Source organism: Miscanthus floridulus, chromosome 14 (assembly GCF_019320115.1).
Source record: "Miscanthus floridulus cultivar M001 chromosome 14, ASM1932011v1, whole genome shotgun sequence".
NCBI classification, from domain to species: domain Eukaryota; kingdom Viridiplantae; phylum Streptophyta; class Magnoliopsida; order Poales; family Poaceae; genus Miscanthus; species Miscanthus floridulus.
This window is the reverse complement of record NC_089593.1, coordinates 3,518,762-3,527,275: the sequence shown is the minus strand read 5'-3', so window position 1 is coordinate 3,527,275 and position 8,514 is coordinate 3,518,762. Positions and strand designations below refer to the sequence as shown.

Genomic DNA, 8,514 nt, shown 5'->3' with positions numbered 1-8,514 from the left:
TTTCCACTAGAATCCTTTCTAAGCATGTAGTGAGCATTGAAGGCAAAGGGTCTAGCATGCTTGGGCAAGGGTTGTGGCGGTGGAGTTTGGCACTCATGAGCAAAGTGACCTTCTTGTCCACACTCAAAACATCTCTTTGGCTTTGGCTTTGGCTTTGATTGTTGTTGTTGACCTTGAGCCTTCTTCTTCTCTACACTTGCCACATATCCAATGCCACTTCTATCCATCTTCATGACGGTGTTTATGAGTAGCTCACTTTGGAGATGTTTACCTCTTGCAAACTTCCTCAATCCCATCTTGAGATGCTCTTTCTCCATCTTGAGTTTCTTGTTCTCTTCCTTGAGAACATCATTGTTCTTCTCTTTCTTGAGCTTCTTGTTCTCTTCTTTGAGCTTCTCATTCTCAAGGATCAACTCTTTATCATCATCAAGAGTTTCATGCACAATGGTGTTGTGGCTTTTCATTTCTTCAAGATCTTTCATGAGCTTTTCATTTGCATTCTTGAGCTTGACATATTCATCATAGTCATTGCACTCAACCACTTTCTTGCCTTTGCCACTAGATCCTTGCTCAATGCTCTCATCAATTAAACCATCACATGATGTAGCTATATCAATCTTAGCAACATGGTTAGTAGCATCATGTGGCTCATTTGGTAAAAATTCTTGAGCAATAACAAGAGTATCATAATTGATCTTTAGAGTTGTATATTCATCTTTTAGCTTGTTGTGGCTAGTGATGAGCTCATTGTGCACCCACTCAAGTTTATCATGCTTATCTTTAAGCTCTTTCTTAGAAGATTTGAGCTCCTTGAGTTTGGATGGTATAGCATTATTTGTTTCTTTAAGCTCAACATTAGCCTTTTCCAAAGTATCGCATTTTGCTAAGAGTGAATCATTTTTAGCATCAAGCTTTTCATTTTTAGCTCTACTCTTTCTAATGATCTTAGTGTATTTTCTTAGTATTTTGACAAGATCATCATATGAAGGTGAATCATCATCATCGCTATCGCTATCATCATCACTACTATCATCATTATTAGTTACCTTGTGTTCACCTTTCGCCATAAGGCATAGATGTGTAGAGGATGATGGTGATGGTGGCGGTGAAGATGAAAGATCAATAGCAATGGCGGCCACCTTCTCATCTTCACTATCATCATCGGATGATCCACTAGATGAATCAATGTCCGTGAGCCAATCACCGACGATGTAGGCCTTTCCACTCTTCTTCTTCTTGTGGAAGTCCCTCTTTTTGCCATCTCTCTTCTTGTATGGCTTGTTCTTTTTCTTCTCATCTTCATCTTCATTGCTTGAGTAATCTTTCTTGCCCTTGTTCTTGTTCTTGAACTTATCTTTCTTAGGCTTTGTGCATTGATGAGCTAGATGGCCAAGTTCTCCACAATTGTAGCAATCCATCTCGGAGATTGGCTTTCTTCTTGAGCTTGTGAATAACTTCTTCTTCTTGCCATCGAACTTGATGCCACTCTTGTTGAGCTTCTTTAGCATCTTGGCGGTCTTCTTTACCATGAGAGCAAGGCTTTCATCATCAACTTCATCTTCACTTGAGCTTTCATACTCAAGTCTTGCCTTGCCCTTCTCTTGGCTAGCTTTGAATGCTAAGTCTTTGTCTTTCTTCTTGGTAGAGGATGGGCCATCTTGTGGCATGATGTGCATGTAAATTTCATGAGCATTGATCTTTCTCAAGATTTGTGTTGGTGTAGCGGCGGAAAGATCACCTTGATGTAGCATGGTCACAATATGCCCATATTTGTCAATGGGGAGGACACTCAAGATTTTTCTCACAACGTCGGATGGTGACATTTGAGTAAGTCCAAGCCCATTGACTTCCTCTACAAGAATATTCAAATGTGAATACATCTCATTAGCACTTTCTTTGGGAAGCATCTCAAAAGAATTTAGCTTTTTAATTACAAGATGATAGTGTTCCTCACGCTCACTCTTGGTTCCCTCATGGAGCACACAAACGTCCGACCATAGTGCATGGGCATCTTTGTGGTTCCTTACGCGGTTGAACACATCTTTGCAAAGGCCTCTAAAGATGGTGTTTCGAGCCTTTGCATTCCACTTTTCATAATTAACCTCATCGCCTTGTAAGTTAGTAGCATCCCGAGGTTTTGGAAAGCCTTGTGAGGCGGCTCTAAGTATACCAACGTCTAGAGCTTCTAAGTACGCCTCCATGCGGATTTTACAATATGAAAAGTCATCTCCCTCAAAGATAGGAGGAGGTCCATCCTCATGAGACATCTTGCTCAAAGCGATTAAGCTTAAAAACGTGAGCACGAGGCTCTGATACCAATTGAAAGGATCAAGATGCCCAAGAGGGGGGTGAATTGGGCTAATTCTAAATTTTCTTGCAATAATTAAATTCTACGGTTAGCCCAATTAACCCCTTGTGCCAAGAAAAGTGTTTCTATCAATCTAACGCACAAAGGACTTGCAACCTATGTTCTAAACTTACTCTAGCATGGCAATTCTATAAATGTAAGAACAAATATTGAATTGCTCAAAGTAAATGCTCAAAGTAAATAAAGAGAGAGGAACGCGGCGATGTTTTGTTGAGGTATCGGAGAGTCGCCACTCCCCACTAGTCCTCATTGGAGCACCCGCGCAAGGGTGTAGCTCCCCCTTGATCCGCGCAAGGATCAAGTGCTCTCTACGGGTTGATTCTTCGACACTCCGTCGCGGCGAATCACCCAAAACCGCTCACAACTTGAGTTGGGTCACCCACAAGCTCCGCCGGATGATCACCAAGCTCCCAATCACCACGAAGCCGTCTAGGTGATGGTGATCACCAAGAGTAACAAGCATGAACTCTCACTTAACCATGCGAAGCCTAATGAGAACGATGGATGCACACTTTGCTACTCTTGATTCACTAATGATGCTACTCTCTTGGATTCTCAAATCTCAATCACCTCACTAGGACCTTGCTCTTCTTAGCACTCACAAACGTGTTTCTCAGCTATTGGAATAAGCAAAAGTAACTCCACACACGAGTGGAGCTTCTATTTATAAGGCAGCCTGAAAAACGAACCGTTATGTGCCTCTGCGGGGTGACCGGACGCTCTGGTCATGTTGACCGGATGCTCCGGTCAGTTCAACCCGCACACCAGTGTTTAAGTGTTGATCGGACGCTGGCAGGGTCCGATCACCATTGACCGGACGCGTCTGGTCGCATTAAACCCTCACTGGAACCTTACTGTACTCGACCGGACGCTGAACCCCCAGGGTCCGGTCAGTACTGACCGGACATGTCCGGTCGCAGATATTCTCTTCTGGAACCTTACTGGAGTCAACCGGACGCTGGACCTCAGCGTCCGGTCACTTGACCACTCCAGCGTCTAGTCGCGCCAGACATAATCTCCTTGGTCAAATGAACTGACCGGACCCTGTGGCCAGCGTCCGGTCGCACTGGAGCCAGCGTCCGGTCAGCATTTGACCCTTCATTCACTTCCAACTCTCGATCATATGCGAATGAAGTTTGCTCCGTTGGATCTTATGCATATGTAGGAGCTACCTAGTGTTAGTTTTAACAAGTGTGCACCACACCTAACTCACTAGACTGATCTAGGTCAAGCTACCCGTCTATACCCTCCTTAATAGTACGGCCAAAGGAAAAACAAAGTCCTAAACTACTCTAAGTGTCACTCCAACTCCAATCGACACTTAGAACTAATCATCCTTAACCTTGTCGTTCATCCTTTGAAAACCGAAACGATTTTCATCGTAGGGGCATGACCACCTCGATTGCCCAATCAATCCCCATTACCATAACTTAACTTAATTGCGTCTGCAAAACACACGTTAGTCATAGTAATCTTGTATCGTCATTAATCACTGAAACCCAACTAGGGGCCTAGATGCTTTCACCGCTATCTATGTTGCCGGGATATCGACCATCGGGCTAGGGCGTGCAAGCATGGTCATTTGCCGGCGTGCAAGCCTTCATCCTCGGTGGCGCGTCGCCCCAGCCAGAGTGCCTTTAAGGAACATCGCCCTGCTAGTTCGAGGCGACCCAGCTTGTCGTCGGAATGTTGCGCTGTGCCAGGTCAGACGCCGACAATGTTGTTGTCGTCTTGTTGTGTGCAGCGGTCGACCGCATCGTCATCGTTGTCGCAGCAGCACCACAACAGCAGCCTGCCGGTATCTCCACCTCTGGGTGACATTGATAACCGTCCTAAGGTTGAGGTCTTTGTCGTCCAGAGGAACGTGGAGCTCACCGCGTCTGGAGTGGACCTCTCCCTTTTTCTCGCCGCACTCGTTGGTGGAGACCAGCCAGCCGTCACGCCAGAGGAGTTCCAGGCACACCTTTCCTCGAGGTTTCGTGTCTGTGGGCGCGGCCGGGGTCCGTGCCTGGCTCGGAGGCCCCTTTGCACACGTCGCTATCCAGGGAGGCGTAATGCAGCTACAAGCGGTGCACCCTGAGCCTGAGCTCGTAGTGGACCGTTGCTTGGAGGTTCAGCGTTGGGACTTCGATCCCATGCTGGTTGAGGTGCAGGCAGGTCTCATGAGCCAGGCTGTGTCAGAGGTGGCCCAGGCGGTGGACCTGTGCCTTTCAGGCCTAGACGAGTGCGGCTCGGGCCAAACCTCACCAAGGCCCTCAGTCTTGGAGCCGAAGTAGGCTGGGGGATCCCCATCTCCGATCCAGGTCGACTTCCCCACCATCCAGGAAGGTGTAGGCGGAGACAGCCTAGCCACACCGGCCGTTGATGGCAGAGCGCCTTATGCGACGGCCGCAATGTCGACCGAGGACTTCATTGCTACATTCAAGAAGCCGCTCACGATGTCTGTCTTGTCTTTGCCTCCACGACTGCGGCTAATCCGGGCGGGCAGGAGAGCTGGACGACTCGAAGCTCGTCCCCAAGAGGAGCGCTAGGCACAGGGAACAAAAGGCGGAGGCTCATGCGCAGAAGGTGATGATGAAACATCTGGGGCTCGAGGTGGAGACTGAGCTACTTGACGAAGCCTCCTTTGAGGAATTCCAGGCCGCCTTCACCCTCCCCCGTCGACGTCGACGCGGGAAGCCATGCAGGTCCTCTTTCCGGGCAGGAACCAGCGGGTCTAGATGCTCGCTTTTGTCTTGCTGATTTAGTCGCAAAACACCTATTCTATGTAATTTTTTCTAAGTGAATCCAGTAGTTAGGTGGTAAGGTGCCTGCGTGTTCGCGCACGGGTGTACTGTTAGCTATTTTCTCTTAATGAAAAACGGGTGAATGGCAAAAAAAAAACATTAGTATTTAGTAGCACTCCTAACAATTAGCAGCAGTCACTATCCTATCCTGCCAAATTTGTGACGGGACCCGTGAACCAGCGCCTTGCGCTGACGATCCACGACGACAACATCAGGGTGAACAGCCCACCGACGGCGACCGGAGTGTAGTTGAGGGTGTTCTTGGTCACCGGGTACGAGACCGGCAGCGAGAAGAGCACGGTGATGGTTGCAACCCAGAGCACCGCGATCCAGCCCACCAGCACGCCGTACCGCCCGAGGCTGAAGGGTCCAGGCACGAAACGGTTGTGCGCCAGCGTCACGCGGAAGAGGATCGGCAGCGCGTAGGCAATGTAGACCGCGGTCGTCGCGACAGATGCCATCGCCTGGAACGCGACCAGGCTGCCCAGAGACTGCATTTGGATAGTTGGAAAACAAACAGGGTGAATCCTCATGCACTGCAAATGGTGTAAACTGAAAGCCCATTTCAGAATATGAAGGATAGCAGTAGAATGAATGATTCAGTTCAGTTACCGGCAATGCCATGCAAAGGGAAATGAAAGCTGAGAGCCAGACGGCGTTTATCGGCACTTCTTGCTTGTTAACTCTGTGCCAGATGGATGAAAACGGCATTGCCCCATCTCTCGAGAACGCATAAGTCATCCTAATCAAAAGAACGCGGCCATAAATTAGTGGTAATCGTAGTTGCTCCACTCTGGAGGGAGTTCTTCAGACTTCAGAGTTCAGAAATCTCAATGACAAGTTAAGCAGAGTATGGGTCACCTTGAGTTGCTAGTCATTGAGCTCATGCCACAGAAGTATATGGCGACGGCGACGATCCACAAGCAGACGATTCCTCCAGCACCGTTCCCGTACCGGCTTTTGAAGGCAAGGTAGAACACCTGAGCGATCGCGTAGCCTCCCGCATCGTTGTCGGGGCTCAGGAGGAAGGGGATGTCCTTCAGCCTACTACCAACGATATACCGATCGCACTGATTATTCCGATCGGGCCGTTCCTGCCTGCGTTTTTCGTCTCTTCGGTCTGCATCATAGAGCCAAAGCACATTCATTGTTAGGACAGTGCTACTTAATTACCATGACACTAGCTAAAAGGATTTTCTTTCTGTTACCATGTGTGCAGACGCGTCGTATCCTGACAGCGTGTATTGGCTCATAAGGAGCCCCAGAACGAAGATGTAGAGGTTGCTGTGGATTCCGGCACTGTTGTCCGTGTTGAAATGGGTGAAAACGTACTTTGCACTGGCCCTCTCAGTAGCAACAACTGGTACAACAATCTGTTAGATTGATCTACACCAGTTGGCCCAACGGCCAATTGAGTCCTTGATCCGCGCCCTGATCGGGAGCGCCTAGTTGTTCTCTTGGCTGATGGGCCCCCGTCGCGCAGCGCTATAAAGAGGAAAGTGGGGGCCGGGGCCCAAGACACGAGGTTCATCGCAGCCGCCAACGCCCCACCGAAGTTCCTAACCCTAGTCCGGTCTAGAGGGCGCGCTGTGAGCGAAGGGAATCTCCACCGCCTTCATCGCCGCCACTGGATCGCGCCTGCACTGCTGCCACCTTCGACACCCTAGCGGGCGCGTTAAGCTACCTCTACTCCGACACTTGAGGCCACGTCGCTACGGCGCCATGGCCGCGACGCTGCTTGGTGAGGTACATCAGCAAGTTCATTTGTCTAAGTTGAGTTTACCCACTGATCTACGCCTAGATGATCCAAGAAATATATCACAATCATCAGCACAAAGACACCTGAAAAGGACAGACAGATATCATGCACATCTCAAGCAAACTTTTTTTTAAGAAAGGATGGCAAAAGCTTTGCCGCAAGTTTTATTAGACGATAGGAAAGGAAAAAAAAAGCAAACTTAATGAGCCTTTTATCAGAAGTATGTGTTTTTTTGCCTTTGCATTTGAAGTGATGCAGAGTCTATGGAGACATCAGTCAGACATTACCTAGCATATTCCAAAGCGCAGCGAACTGGCCGAGCAAAGATAGCCAAGTGATGGAGAGGCTGTTGATGGCGGCGTGGCTCAGCAGAATCCCTGCGTGGAAAGCAAAAACGACGTACTTTGACGCCAAGTAACCCCCGCCATTGTTGCCCCCAGTGCTGAGAAGGGTGATCACCTGGATTAGCTGTGCCAGAGAGAAGTCGATGTTGGCAGTGCCTGCCCACTGCAGAAATTGAGAAGAGAGGTGGATTGGATCGAATAAGCTAGCAGTGGCTGAGAGCTGAGACTGAAGATTGATTGATGGGAGGAATGGAGATTCAGAAAAGGGATACTCTGCTTGCTTACTTGTGCCACAATGTTGAACCTGAAAGTAGTAACAGAGGCAAAGAAACGATACGTGTTAGAGGCTAGAAAGAACTGAGGTCGCGGTTTCAGAGTGAACAGTTGGAAACAGGACAATGGTACGTTCTCAAGTCAACGCATACATACTGAACAAGAGTGCTCCAAGCCAAGATCAAAGCAGCGTTCATGATTGCAAATAAAGTTACCATTTTTCATGATCACAGATAAAGATTCCATTTTTTTTAATGTAAAAGGAACAAGTCTACAGTGGAAGAGTAGCTACCTACCATCCGGTGATCCAGGAGGCGAAGGGCGCCCAGCGGTGGCCGGAGAGGCGGGCGCTCCAGTAGTAGAGGCCGCCTGAGGTGGGGAAGGCGGAGCAGATCTCGGCCATGGAGAGGCCGACGGCCATGGTGAAGGCGCCCGCAAAGAACCAGCCGAGCGTCATGGTGGCGGGCCCGCCGAAGGCGAGGCCGGTGTTGTAGAGCGTGGTGACCCCCGTCAGCACGGAGATGACGGTGAAGGAGATGGAGAAGTTGGACAGCACCCTGCGATGGTCCAGAGTAAGTAAAGATGGAGTGGAAGACGACCAAGGCTCGAGCTGACGATGTAGCAGAGATGGATGGGCGGTGGCGTACGTACGAGAGGTGGCGCTTGAGCTCCTGCTTGTACCCGAGCTCGTGGAGGCGGCCGTCGTCGGCGTCGTCGGAGGGAGCAGGAGGGGGGTTGTTCCAGGTCATGGCGCCGCCGCCGCCGCCGCTTACGCCGTGGGGTTGGTTGGTGGGAGGGAGGTCTGTGGAGTGTGGACTGTGGTTGGCTGGTGGTGGCGAACTGGCGACCGGCGGGGATGTTACGCTGGTCCTGGAGAGAGGACAAGTCAACGTGCCGGATCCGGTGGGCACAAGGGATCTTATCTACCAGTCAACAGGAGACACTGACGGACAGTTTGGATGATCCAGACAATAGTACATCGTG

General features: G+C 49.5%; 1 pseudogene; it reads right to left on the bottom strand.

The window, feature by feature from the left end:
* Positions 1-5,246: 5,246 nt before the first annotated feature.
* Positions 5,247-8,334, bottom strand: LOC136504475 (amino-acid permease BAT1 homolog; annotated as a pseudogene).
* Positions 8,335-8,514: the final 180 nt, after the last annotated feature.